The sequence below is a fragment of the Elaeis guineensis genome, chromosome 8, assembly GCF_000442705.2.
Source record: "Elaeis guineensis isolate ETL-2024a chromosome 8, EG11, whole genome shotgun sequence".
NCBI lineage: Eukaryota > Viridiplantae > Streptophyta > Magnoliopsida > Arecales > Arecaceae > Elaeis > Elaeis guineensis.
This window is the reverse complement of record NC_026000.2, coordinates 64,405,850-64,418,275: the sequence shown is the minus strand read 5'-3', so window position 1 is coordinate 64,418,275 and position 12,426 is coordinate 64,405,850. Positions and strand designations below refer to the sequence as shown.

General features: G+C 36.4%; 1 non-coding gene across 1 annotated transcript; it reads left to right on the top strand.

Annotated features, from left to right (window-relative positions):
* Positions 1-11,682: 11,682 nt before the first annotated feature.
* LOC140851329 (small nucleolar RNA R71) lies at positions 11,683-11,788 on the top strand. Its single transcript, XR_012134081.1, has one exon. It is a non-coding gene; the product is annotated as a small nucleolar RNA R71 (small nucleolar RNA).
* The last annotated feature ends 638 nt before the right edge of the window (positions 11,789-12,426 follow it).

The following is a 12,426-nucleotide window of genomic DNA, read 5'->3' as shown; positions in this document are numbered from 1 at the left end:
ATAAACTATAACAAGGATCCAAAGTTGATCAGCCCACCTCGTCGGAAAGATGGTTGATGACTTCTCCTTCTTCCGTCATACTCCATAGAGCGAACTGGCTTCTCTCCTTCTTTTTCTTGAGTCCCTAAAGTTATTTTATTTTTTTCTAATTTTTTTAGTCTTTCTATTGATTTTTTCTCCTCCCAAAACTTATTCCCAGATCTTCTATTTATAGATGAATTTTTTATAATTTTTTGGTAGGAAAAAGAGTCCTAAAACCCTTAGAAATCATATTAATCTCCTTAGGAATATTCTGGCTGTTGGATGAGCTTGGACCGCCTAGATCTGCCCAAAAAATCCTTGTTTTAATCCGAATCAAGGTCGGATCGAATGTCAGCCATCCGATCTGAGTTCTGATGAAGTTTTGGACCGTCGGATCATGCAGAAGGTCTCCTATTCAAAGTCGGGAACATCCTCAGCCATCCGATCGCATGATAGATCATTTCTGGGCCATCGGATCGTGCAAAAATCTCTCTTATAAATCAGTAATGGATGCTGACTGTCGGATCTGGGTCAAGATGAATGTTAGCCATTGGATCGCGCCCAGAATCCTTCTCCCTGTGAGCTATACCTATGGACAATGAAGTTTTCTGTGGACCGCATCCTATTTCTGTGGACCGACCGACCGATCCACCATGCACTGGAGACTATAAAAATTATTTTTTAGGATATTTTGGCTCCATTTTCTCTCTGATTTTTGTCTGAAAAATAAAAAAAAATATGCATTAAATTTTTAATTTTTTTTATTATTTTGATACTTAAATTACTCAATTAAATTAACATCTATTTTTATAAATATGCTCTAATTTTATATTTTTTAAAAATTTATATTTTTATAAAAAATCTAATTTATTCATGAAATTAGGTTTTTAAGAAGATGTTAACATCATCAATTATCAAAAATATCTATAATAAATGTAAAAATATACTATTTATCAATCAGCTTCTATAATCTAGAGGGATCAATTCCATCTTAATCCACACACAGACTTCGTAAGTACTTGACTGTATCTGATAGCCTTCCATCACTATATTAGAAATACAGATAGTTCAGTACCAAAGCACAGTAAGTTGCTTGTAAGTTACTTTGATGATCTCAAGTCTGAGGGATACTGATACCCATACACTTCACGAGCTACTCTTGACAGTAGAGCACTTAGCAGGTGAGTCACTTAATCAGTGACGATGTACTCTGATATCTCATTTGCATTACATACCAGTGTCTCTACACTCCTTGGTTAAGAGATAATCAATCTATATAGCACACAACGACCTTCACTCGATAAACATCATCATTCTTTAATGATGTATTATTTGGTTGTGAACATATTTAAGAACTATATAATAAATCCTCTTTTATCAATTATTTTATAGTTTTAAGAACTTCATCATAACATAAGAGTTCTAGCAAGGAAGATGTAACTTTGTGATGAATAATGTCAAAATAACTTTTATTTATTGATTAATAATTTATATACATATGACAAAATGAGCACAATCATCCAAACGATTGGCTTTAGAATATATTTCCTAGCAACTCTCACTTGAATTAAAGCCAATCGGGCTGTATCTTATACTCATCTTCCACTTATGATCATCAAACTCTTTGATCTCAAGAGCTTTAGTGAAGGGGTCGGCTATGTTTTTCTTTCCATCGATCTTCTAAAGCTCGATATCATCTCAATCCACGATCTCTCATATAAGATGATAGCGATGCAAAATATGCTTCATACACTGGTGTGACTTTGTTTCTTTTGCTTGAGCTATGATTGCATGTTGTCATAATATAACAGAATAGAGCCATCAACAGAGGATGTAATTCCAAGCTCGGTGATAAACTTTCGTAACCACACTGCTTTCTTTGCAATATCGAATGCAGCAATGTATTCTACTTCGCATATAGAATCGATCACAGTATGTTTCTTGAAACTCTTCAGCATACTGCTCCTTCATTCAAGGTAAATACGTAGTCCGACATACTTCTGCTATCATCATGATCTGACTAAAAATTAAAATCAGTATATCCCACAAGTTTCAAATCAGCGTCCCATAAATTAGCCATTGGTCCTCAATATTTCTTAAATACTTAAGAATTATCTTTACAACCTTCCAATAATTTTTATCTGGATCAGATTAATACCTACTCACTATCTCTAGTGAATATGCCACATTCGATCTCGTACACGTCATGGCATACATGTAGACCCTACTACTGAAGCATATGGGATCCTACTCATACGCTCTCTCTCCTGAGGGGTTGTCAGATAATTCTTCTTGGAGAAAAATTTTATGGTCTATCGGAAGATAGTCTTTCTTGAAATTCTTCATATTGAACCATTTCAATATGGTATCGATGTATGTGGGTTAGATAATCTAAGCAACCTTCTAGATCTATCCCTATGGATCTTTATCCTAGGATGTAGGATGCTTCTCCCAAATTCTTCATGGAGAATTATGATGATAACCATAGCATCACACTTTATAAAGTTGGAATGTTATTTTCTATTAACAATATGTCATCCACATATGTACAAAGAAGATGACTATAGAATCATTAGTCCATTTGTAGATGCAAGGCTCTTCTCCATTCCTAACGAAGTCATATATTTTGATCACCTTATCAAAATGCATGTTTTCATTTTTAGATGCCTGCTTCAGTCCATAGATAGACCTATTTAGTTTGCATACCTTAGATTCGTCTGTGGAAGTAAACCTTTCAGGTTGTATCATGTACATCTCTTCTTTCAGGTGTTGAAAATTTGAGACATGAATTATTAGTGGTTAGTTTCTAAATACTTCCAATCATAGGATCGTCACAGAAGATAGTGATCAATCTATTTAAGATCGATGTATGGATCACCTCCCTTCTGGTAGATGAGTCTCGAGTCTGCAGTGTAGAAACACTGAGATGAAAGTATTAGTAGTTGTTAGAGAACAACTTGCACTGAGTGTGACCAACATGAAAAGCCACTTAGATGTCCACTCACTCGTCAATGATTGTCTCGATGCTGCAGTAGTGTGAGTGATTCTTTGACCTGAAGTATCATCGACTATTTATAGTGAGACTACTGAGTTTGACTGTACCTTTCCTTAGTCTCTAGCCATTCGGATCTTTACTGTGTATGTTGGTTTCAGTAGGTTCAAATTGCTTTTAAGAATAGGATGCACCTAAATAGAATCTATCGATCTTAGTTAAAAAAGAAAAGTCCTATGCGATTTGTGAGACTGAGTTTAGAAAGTCTTTGACCAAAGCAAGTATAAATACTAAAAAAAAGCTTCTAAAGGATTCACAAGTGAACTCGAGTCGAGCCAATCTTGCATATGACTGACGATGGGATTTGACAAGTTCTCTATGACCTCCATCAAATCGAGATTCATGATAGAAGGACTGAATCATATGATAACTGCACTTAAGGATTTATTCTTTCATTCTACTAGATTGTCACTACATACTGTTAGGTGTCACTAGTGGATTATGGGACTCATCAGGCATCATCTTAATGATCGATGATACTTGAAGGATAGAGATAAAATTATTCCAATCCATCGAAAGAAGTTTTAATAATATTATGATGAAAATCATAATATATCTGACTACCAGACAGAATGGATGTTGGGAATTGTGTCCTAAAGTCAATCGTTTGATGATTGTGCTAATTATAAATATATATGAATTGATAAATAATAAAAGTTATTTGATTTTTTCATCACAAAGATATATCTTTTAACAAACTTCAATATTATGATGAAGTCTTTAGGACTACTTTGATCGATAAAGAAAATTTATCATGTAGTCCTTAAATTAGTTCGCGACCAAACAATACGCTATTACTAAGATGATAGCAATATCAAGTGTAGATCTTGTGTGTCATATGCATTGGTTGTCCTCAAACCAAATGGTATGGAGATACTAGTATGACATGCAGATGAGATGTAGGAGTACATCATCACTAAATGTGACCAACTACGGAGCACTCTGCTATCAAGGGTAGCTCACGAAAGGTATGGATAAAAGTGCTTCTCCGACTTGAGATCACCACGGTGACTTACAAGCAATTTATTGTACTTTAGTGCCAAACTAACTGAGTTTTTAATTTAATGATGGAAGATTTTTGGATACAGTCAAGTACTTGTCAAATCGATGTGTGAGTCAAGATGAATTAACCCCTCCGAATTAGTAGGAGATATGCATCAGTGTATTTCAATTTAGCAAAATCTGAGCCGGATAATCCATATGATAGATTTGAAAAAGATTAAAATATAATATGAATGATTTATCTAAGATTGATAATTAAATCCTAGATCATCCTCAAGCATTAGGATCAAAGGGATGAATTATACGGTAACCATACGTCAATAGATTCTTGAATGTTGCTTCGTCTTCATTCAACCTATCCGGACGTCGGGTTATCATTGCAAGATAGTTACATCAATTGTTCAGGAAGGTGTCCCTGTGCTACCGGCTTAGGTTCGAACCTATGGGGTCACACTCAAAAGAAGTTTCTGATGATCATGTGGCTGATCAATGATTGAGAATTATTCATGGGCTTAATCGTCAATTTGATTGATGGTTAACCTTATGCAAAAGTTACAAAAAATTAATTCACCAAGTGTTAGGATGCGTAGTCATTGATAGCACCAAAAATAACTCTACTCACTACATAGGTAGGATGAGTCGAGATTGTATCCTCAGGGACCTTGGGCTAAGTTGAGATTGCAAAATAAAAGAAAGAAGCATTGTTTTGATTTAGAAAATAAATTATCTTAAAATTGATGTAATTAGAAAATAAAGAGCTCGGGAGTTTTGAATTAATTTTGCACTAGTAGAGTTGTATCTCTTTTTTTTTAATTAAATAGATGCGATTAATCTTAAGAAAAATACCTATCTTTCCTCGGCACACTCCATACCGTAGATCATGATGCGTCTTCAGAAAGTACTAGATAAACAACTCTTCTTTTCTTGGCACGCCCCATACCTGTAGATCACGGTGTGTCTCCGGAAAGTAAAAGTTGTTTCTAATATTAATCTAACAGGAAAGCATAAATAAAAGCATATAAAAGAAAGCAAATAAAGAACTCATGACGATTTAAATAAAAAGCATAATCTTTATTGCATATAAAAAAATACAAGAAAGTTTAAAACAATAAACCCACTCTGTGTCGTTACAAAATTTTTCTCCACTCCCGAGACTGCTAGCCTAGCTGCTCATGGAGTAGTCCCTTTCTCTTCCTCTATGCAAGGGTCTAGAAGGATTTCTGGGATGATCCTCAAATGGGAGTACAAGAGCCTTTTTATAAGTGTTAGGAGGGATGAGTTTTACATGATATTCAGATGTGAGACTAAAGAAAATACTAAAGACTAAAAGATGGATGGATGAGATGGAAAGATCACAAGCAGATAAAGAAAATACAAATTCTTCCTCTTGAAGTATTTTCAAGTATTATATTTTTTCTTTAATGAACGTCTGTTCGCCACTGTGTCTGCCAGCACAACTCCCCGCGAACCTGCCATGCTGCTCGCTCGCTCTGCCGCGTGCTCACTCTGTTAGGCTTTTTGATTACAAAAAGAAACTTTTGTTTCTTTTAAATGACACCTATATCCTTTTTGGGTTCCTTGCATAGTATCTTCATTTTCTATAATACCATATGCATCCTTCTTTTATTTTAATTTTATTTTAAGTCCAATTTTCTTCAAACTTGAGTCTTTTTGATCTGCGAATCCAACTCTTTGTATCGACGATTCCTTTCCTATAAAATAAAAGAAGCATCAAATTTTTAATAAATAAAATAAATTAAATATAATTTTCTGCTTTAAATGACTTAAATTAAGTGTTTATCACATCCTCCAACTTGAATTTTGCTCGTCCTCGAGTAAAATAGATATATCAGCATTGTGTATCGACTCGATCTTGAATAAAAAGTTAGGTTAGACATCCCAAAAGATAGATGATACCTGGTCAGACCATTAAAGAGATACTTCATTGGATTATCAATTTGACCCAATTAGTGGATGAGTATTAACTAAAAAATTTTAAGAGCTTTTCTTTCACCAACTCTCCACTTTACTCTTTAAATTCTCTAACTTAATGTGAGAGAGGTTTATTATCTTCTTGCAATTTAGTCCCCTTATTATTCACTATTTTTTTTATTTTTTTATTTTTTTATTTAATATTGCCCACCTTTTTACGTGAACCACAATGCTTACTTAGGCGAAGGGGCCTGGTTACTCAGTAGAAAACCAATATTTTTTTTTAAAGTAAATTTTAAAGAAATTTTTGCATACCTCGACCTTTTCACCCAATCTCTCATGAAGCAGATTCTTTATTGAGATCAGTAAGAAGAGGGTTGTAGAATCACTCTTAAAATTTGGTCTAGTCTAAACCCTACCATTCATTGGGTTTTCTTAATAATTTATTCTTCAGTATCTCTAAAATTATCTTCACCGTTAATCATTCATTGATTAGGATGTCTAATTGACTCTTAATCATAATAAAATTTAGATACACAAAACTAATTATTTCTGACTATACTCAAGGATTTGATTAATTTCCTTCCCCCCCCAACTTAATCTACATTATCCTCAATGGAGTAGGAAAGCAAAGAAAATAAAAAGAGAGAGTGCACCTGGGATAATTTTGCTTCAGAAGTTGAAGATAGCTTCATTGATTAATAGGCTTTTGTTCTAAATTTTTACAGCTGCAGTAAAGTAAAAAAAATATGAAATCGTTGGGTTGCCTCCCAACAAGCGCTAAGTTTTATGTCTTCAGCCAGACGTCAAGTTTATTATTCATTATAAAGTGGATCATACAGGTAGATGGTGTCGATTCGTTCTTTATGTGCAATTTCATCTACATATGGCTTCAGACGTTGGCCATTTACCTTAAATATATTGCCATTCCAGGGGTCATGAATTTCAATTGCTCCATATGGAAATATTTGTGTGACAATGAAAGGTCCATCCCATCGGGATCGAAGTTTATCGAGAAAAAGATGTAACCTGGAATTGAAAAGCCATACCTTTTGATTTAGCTCAAATGATTTTCTAGAGATATATTTGTCATGAAATACTTTGGTTCGAGCCTTGTAAATTCATGAACTCTCGTATGCATCATTGCGAAGTTCTTCCAGTTCATTGATTTGCAACCTTCGATTAGAACCTGCATTCTTCATATTAAAATTAAACATTCGTATGGCCCAGAGTGCATGATGTTCTAATTCAACCGACAGATGACAAGCTTTGCCATAAACTAATCGGTAGGGTGATATACCGATAGGGGTTTTAAAAGCTGTACGGTAAGCCCATAATGCATCATCTAAGCGAAGAGACCAATCCTTTCTATCGGGCCTAACCATCTTTTCTAGGATATGTTTAATCTCCCTATTTGACACCTCTACCTGATCATTAGTTTGGGGGTGATATGGTGTGGCCACTTTATGTGTAATATTATATTTTTTCATAAGTACTTCAAAATATTTATTCATAGAATGAGTCCCCCCATCACTAATGATCACCCTTGGGAAGCCAAATCGACTAATGATGTTTCGTTGGATAAAACTTGTTACAACTTTATTATCATTAGTCCGTGTAGCTATTGCCTCCACCCATTTTGACACATAATCAACTGCCACCAGAATATATTCGAATCGAAACGAGGCTGGAAAAGGTCCCATGAAATCAATCCCCCAAATATCGAAGATTTCTACTACTAAAATGGATGTCAGCGGCATCATATCCTTCTTGGATAAATTTTCTGTTTGCTGACATTGTAGACAACTTCGGCCAAATTCATGTGCATCCTTGAAAAGCGTTGGCCAATAAAACCCACTCTGCAGCACTTTTGCTGCAGTTTTTCTTCTACTAAAATGTCCCCTACATGTCGAAGAACGGCAAAAAGTGAGAATGCTTTGGAATTCACTCTCGGGGACACAACGACGAATAACTTGGTCAGGACAGTATTTGAATAGTTCAGGTTCCTCCTAGAAATAATGTTTAATTTGTGAGAAAAATTGATCTTTTTCTTATTTTGTCCAATGAGAAGGTACTTATCCTGTTGACAAGTAATTGATAATATGGGCAAACCATGGAGGATGGCTAGAGGAGATTGCGAAAAGTTGTTCGTCAGAAAATTTTTCTTTGACCTCATCTATGCCTATCGTGTGTTCAACTAAGATCCTGGAGATGTGATCAACTATCACATTCTCAAATCCTTCTTATCTCGGATTTCCAGATCAAATTCTTGTAAAAGAAGGATCCATCTGATCAAATATGGTTTAGTATCTTTCTTTGAGAGGAGATGTTTCAGAGCCGCATGATCAAACTAAACTAGAACCTTAGACCCTAACAGATATGAGCAAAATTTTTCAAAGGTGAACACTACTGCTAGTAGCTCTTTTTCTATTGTGGTGTAGTTTAATTGGGCATCGAAAAGAGTCTTGCTAGCATAATAGATCACATGTGGCTTCTTATTGATTTTTTGGCCTAAGACGGCACCTATTGCAAAGTCAGAGGCATCACACATAATCTCAAATGGAATGGACCAGTCAGGGGGTTTTATTATGGGTGCTATTGTCAGGGCTGTTTGTAATGTGTTGAATGCTTTCAAACAGTCTTCGTCAAAGACAAATGGTGTGTCCTTGGCCAACAGATTGCACAGGGGTCTTGAAATCTTGCTAAAGTCTTTGATGAAGCGTCTATAAAATCTGGCATGACCTAAGAAGGATCGTATTTGTCAGACCGAAGTAGGGGGTGGTAGTTTTGAAATGACCTCAACTTTGGCTTTATCTACCTCGATCCCTCTTTCAGAAATAATATGTCCTAATACAATTCTTTTTCGTACCATGAAATGGCTATTTTTCCAACTTAGGATGAGATTTATCTCCATACACCGTTTAAGAACTTTGAAAAGATTATGGAGACAATCCTCAAAGGTGGTTCCAAACACAAAAAAATCATCCATAAAAACTTCAAGACATTTGTCCACCATATCCGAAAAAATGGCCAGTATGCACCGTTGAAATGTAGCGGGTGCATTGCAGAGCCCGAATGGCATATGCCGAAAAGCGAAGGTGCCATAGGGGCAGGTGAAGGTAGTCTTTTCTTGGTCATCTGAAAATACAGGTACTTGATTGTACCCTGAATAACCATCAAGAAAATAGAAGAAACTTTGTCCTGCTAACCGTTCTAAGATTTGGTCGATGAAGGGCAATGGAAAATGGTCCTTCCTAGTAACGGTATTTAGTTTTCTATAATCTATGTATACTCGCCATCCAGATGATATGCGAGTGGGAAGCAGTTCACCTTCTTCGTTCTCAACCACAGTAATACCTGATTTCTTAGGTACTACTTGAGTGGGACTGACCCATTTACTATCGGATATGGGATAGATGATTCCAGCATCTAACCACTTTACCACCTCTTGCTTTACTACTTCACACATGTTTGGGTTCAATCTCCTCTGCATATCTCGATGGGGTTTGGCATTTACCTCAAAATGAATATGGTGCATGCAAATGGAGGGGTCAATTCTTTTTAAATCAACAATGGACCAACCGATAGCCTCTTTGTGTTCCTTCAGAATACCAACCAATTGTGCTTCTTGATTAGGGGTCAAGTCTGATGCAATGATTGCCGGGAGGGTGTCATTGGGTCCTAGAAATACATACTTGAGCATAGCAGGAAGGGGTTTCAATTCTAACATAGGTGGTGATTCTAAAGATGAGACTATTGGTGTACTGGCTAATGTGGGCAATGGCTCATACTTGATTATCCATAGAGGAGTGGTTTTATCGTGTGGTGTATCCAACAAGGTGTTAACTTCTTTCATATATCCCTCAAAGTCATACACTCCAAAGTGAGCCAAGCAAGTATCTAAGGGGTCTGGTGCTAGAATTATGGGTGTTGCATCTTCTATAATGTCTTCTAGTGTATCTACTTCGAAGCAACTATCCATTGATGGTCCTTGAGAAGAACCAAACACATTCAGTCTCAGTTTCTTATTCCCAAATGATATGTCCATGACTCCTGTCCTACAATTAATGCATACATTTCACGTAGCTAGGAAGGGTCATCCTAAGATAATGGGAATTTATCTTGGGTTGCCACTTAGTTCCATGTCGAGAACCAAAAAATCAACTGAAAAGTAAAACTCATCTACCTTGACCAAGACATCCTCAAGCATTCCATGTGGTTCCTTAATTGATCTGTTGGCTAATTGCAGTGTGACTGATGTGGATTTCAGTTCTTCGAATCCAAAAAGTTCATACACCGAACTAGATAAAAGATTCACACTTGCCCCTAAGTCCAGAAGAGCTTTTTCAATGTGATAATCTCCTATAACACAGAAAATGATGGGGGCTCCTAGGTCCTTAAGCTTTGGAGGAGTGGCATGCTGGAAGACAGAACTAGCCTGTTCAGTGAGGCATACTTTCTTTGGGATTTGTGATCTAGATTTATGTTTTTGGGTGCACAAATTCTTCAAAAATTTGGCATAAGCAGGGACTTGTTTGATTGTGTCTAGAAGGGAAAGATTAATTTGGACTTGCTTAAATAATTCCAACATCTCGTCGAGTCTTCCTCCCTTCTTATTTGCAGGAATAGGGGCTTTTAGGGCATCCGAAAATGGGGCTTTAGGCAAGTAAGATGGTTCTGGTGTAGTTGGTTCATTCTCTATTTTAAGGTTCTCCTTGTTCTTGGGTGATTTGGCTTCAGTTAGAGATTTAGAGTCGGTCTCATTGGTTTTACTAGTATGTTCAATAACCTTCCCACTTCTCAGAGTCATGATTGATTTGGCATGTTCAGAAAAAGCTTCTGGGGTATTAGAGCTCTCAATCACAAATTATCCTCTTGGGTTGCTCTCGGGTTGGCTAGGTAATTTTCCTCCTTTCCTCCTACTGAATGCAGTCGCTAGTTGACCTATTTGGGTCTCTAGCTTAGCAATGGATTGTGTGTGGGAGTTAAGGGTCTGAGTGTTGACTTCTAATCGTTCTAGTGCTTTCAGAACTTTTTCCTCAAAAGCTGAGCTATGACCAGTAGTAGACGGTTGAGGAGTATTTTGAAATTGATGGTATGGTCCATGCCTATATATTGGGTCCTGATATTGAGGTCGAGGTGTAGCAGGGCCAACCACTGGTTGTGGTCTCCAAGAAAAATTTGGATGGTTTCTCCAGCCGGGGTTATAAGTGTTCGAATATGGATCATTTCCTGGTATGCAAGCTTGTTGGACTTGAGCTTGCTGAACCTGCTTGTGCACAAACTCAGGAAATTGAGGTGCGGCTGGACATTCACTAACAAAATGGTTCGGACTTGCACATAATGCACAAACTTCTTAGCTTGGGTTAGGTGGAATTGGGGATTATCTAGTATTTAGAAGACGGTCTAATTTTTGGGACAGTTCATCTACCTTACTGTGGATATCTATGACATTTCTAATCTGATAAATTCCACTTTTTTTTTGTTGAAGCATGGGTTGTTCTCTAGAGGTGGCAGACATATGATGTAGGAAATTCTCACTAAGTGTTTCAAAGAGCTGCCAGGCTTCATCCTCACTCTTTAGCATGAACGTCCCACTATATGATGCATCAACCATTTGTCGGTGTTTCTCCGATAGACCATCATAAAAATATTGACAAAGTTGCCATTTAGGGACAGCATGGTGTGAACATTTACGAATGAGGTCCCTTAACCTTTCCCATGTCTCATGAAAAAGTTCACCCTCCAATTGGGAAAAACTAGTGATAGCTTTTCTAATTTGATTTATTTTTTCAATTGAAAAGTATTTCTTGAGAAATTCTCTCTGAAGATGATCCCAAGTTGAAATGGTTATAGAGTCTAAGGAGTTTAACCAATGCTTGGCTTTGTCCTTAAGTGAGAAAGGAAACAGTTTCAACCTAAGGGCATCATCGGAGAAGTTTTGGATTTTTACTGTGGAACATATTTTAAGAAATTCATCCAAGTGTTTGTATGGGTCCTCGTTACTAAGTCCATAGAATGATGGTAATATTTGAATAATGCTAGACTTAATCTCATATTGGGTAGCTTCTACTGGAGGTGCTTGAATGCATGGAGAGTAGGTATACGAGGATGGAGTGAAATATTCTCTCAATGAGTGTGGAGGATTAGCCTTACCAGGTGCAGCCATGTTTCTAACTCGGATAGTCCTAAGAGTCTTTTCTAATTCTTAGTCTAATATTGCAAGTCGGGTTTTAGTGATCGTCAACCTAACATGCAACTAAAAGGTCTATATAGGACTATCCTAGTTTGTTAAGGATTATATATATATATTTTTAATTAAGAGGTGAAGAGAAGAGAGAAAAGAGTTCTAAAGAAGAGATCCTAAGAAGTCCTAAAACTAATAGAATAATTAGTTGTGGTTAGATTTTAATTACAAT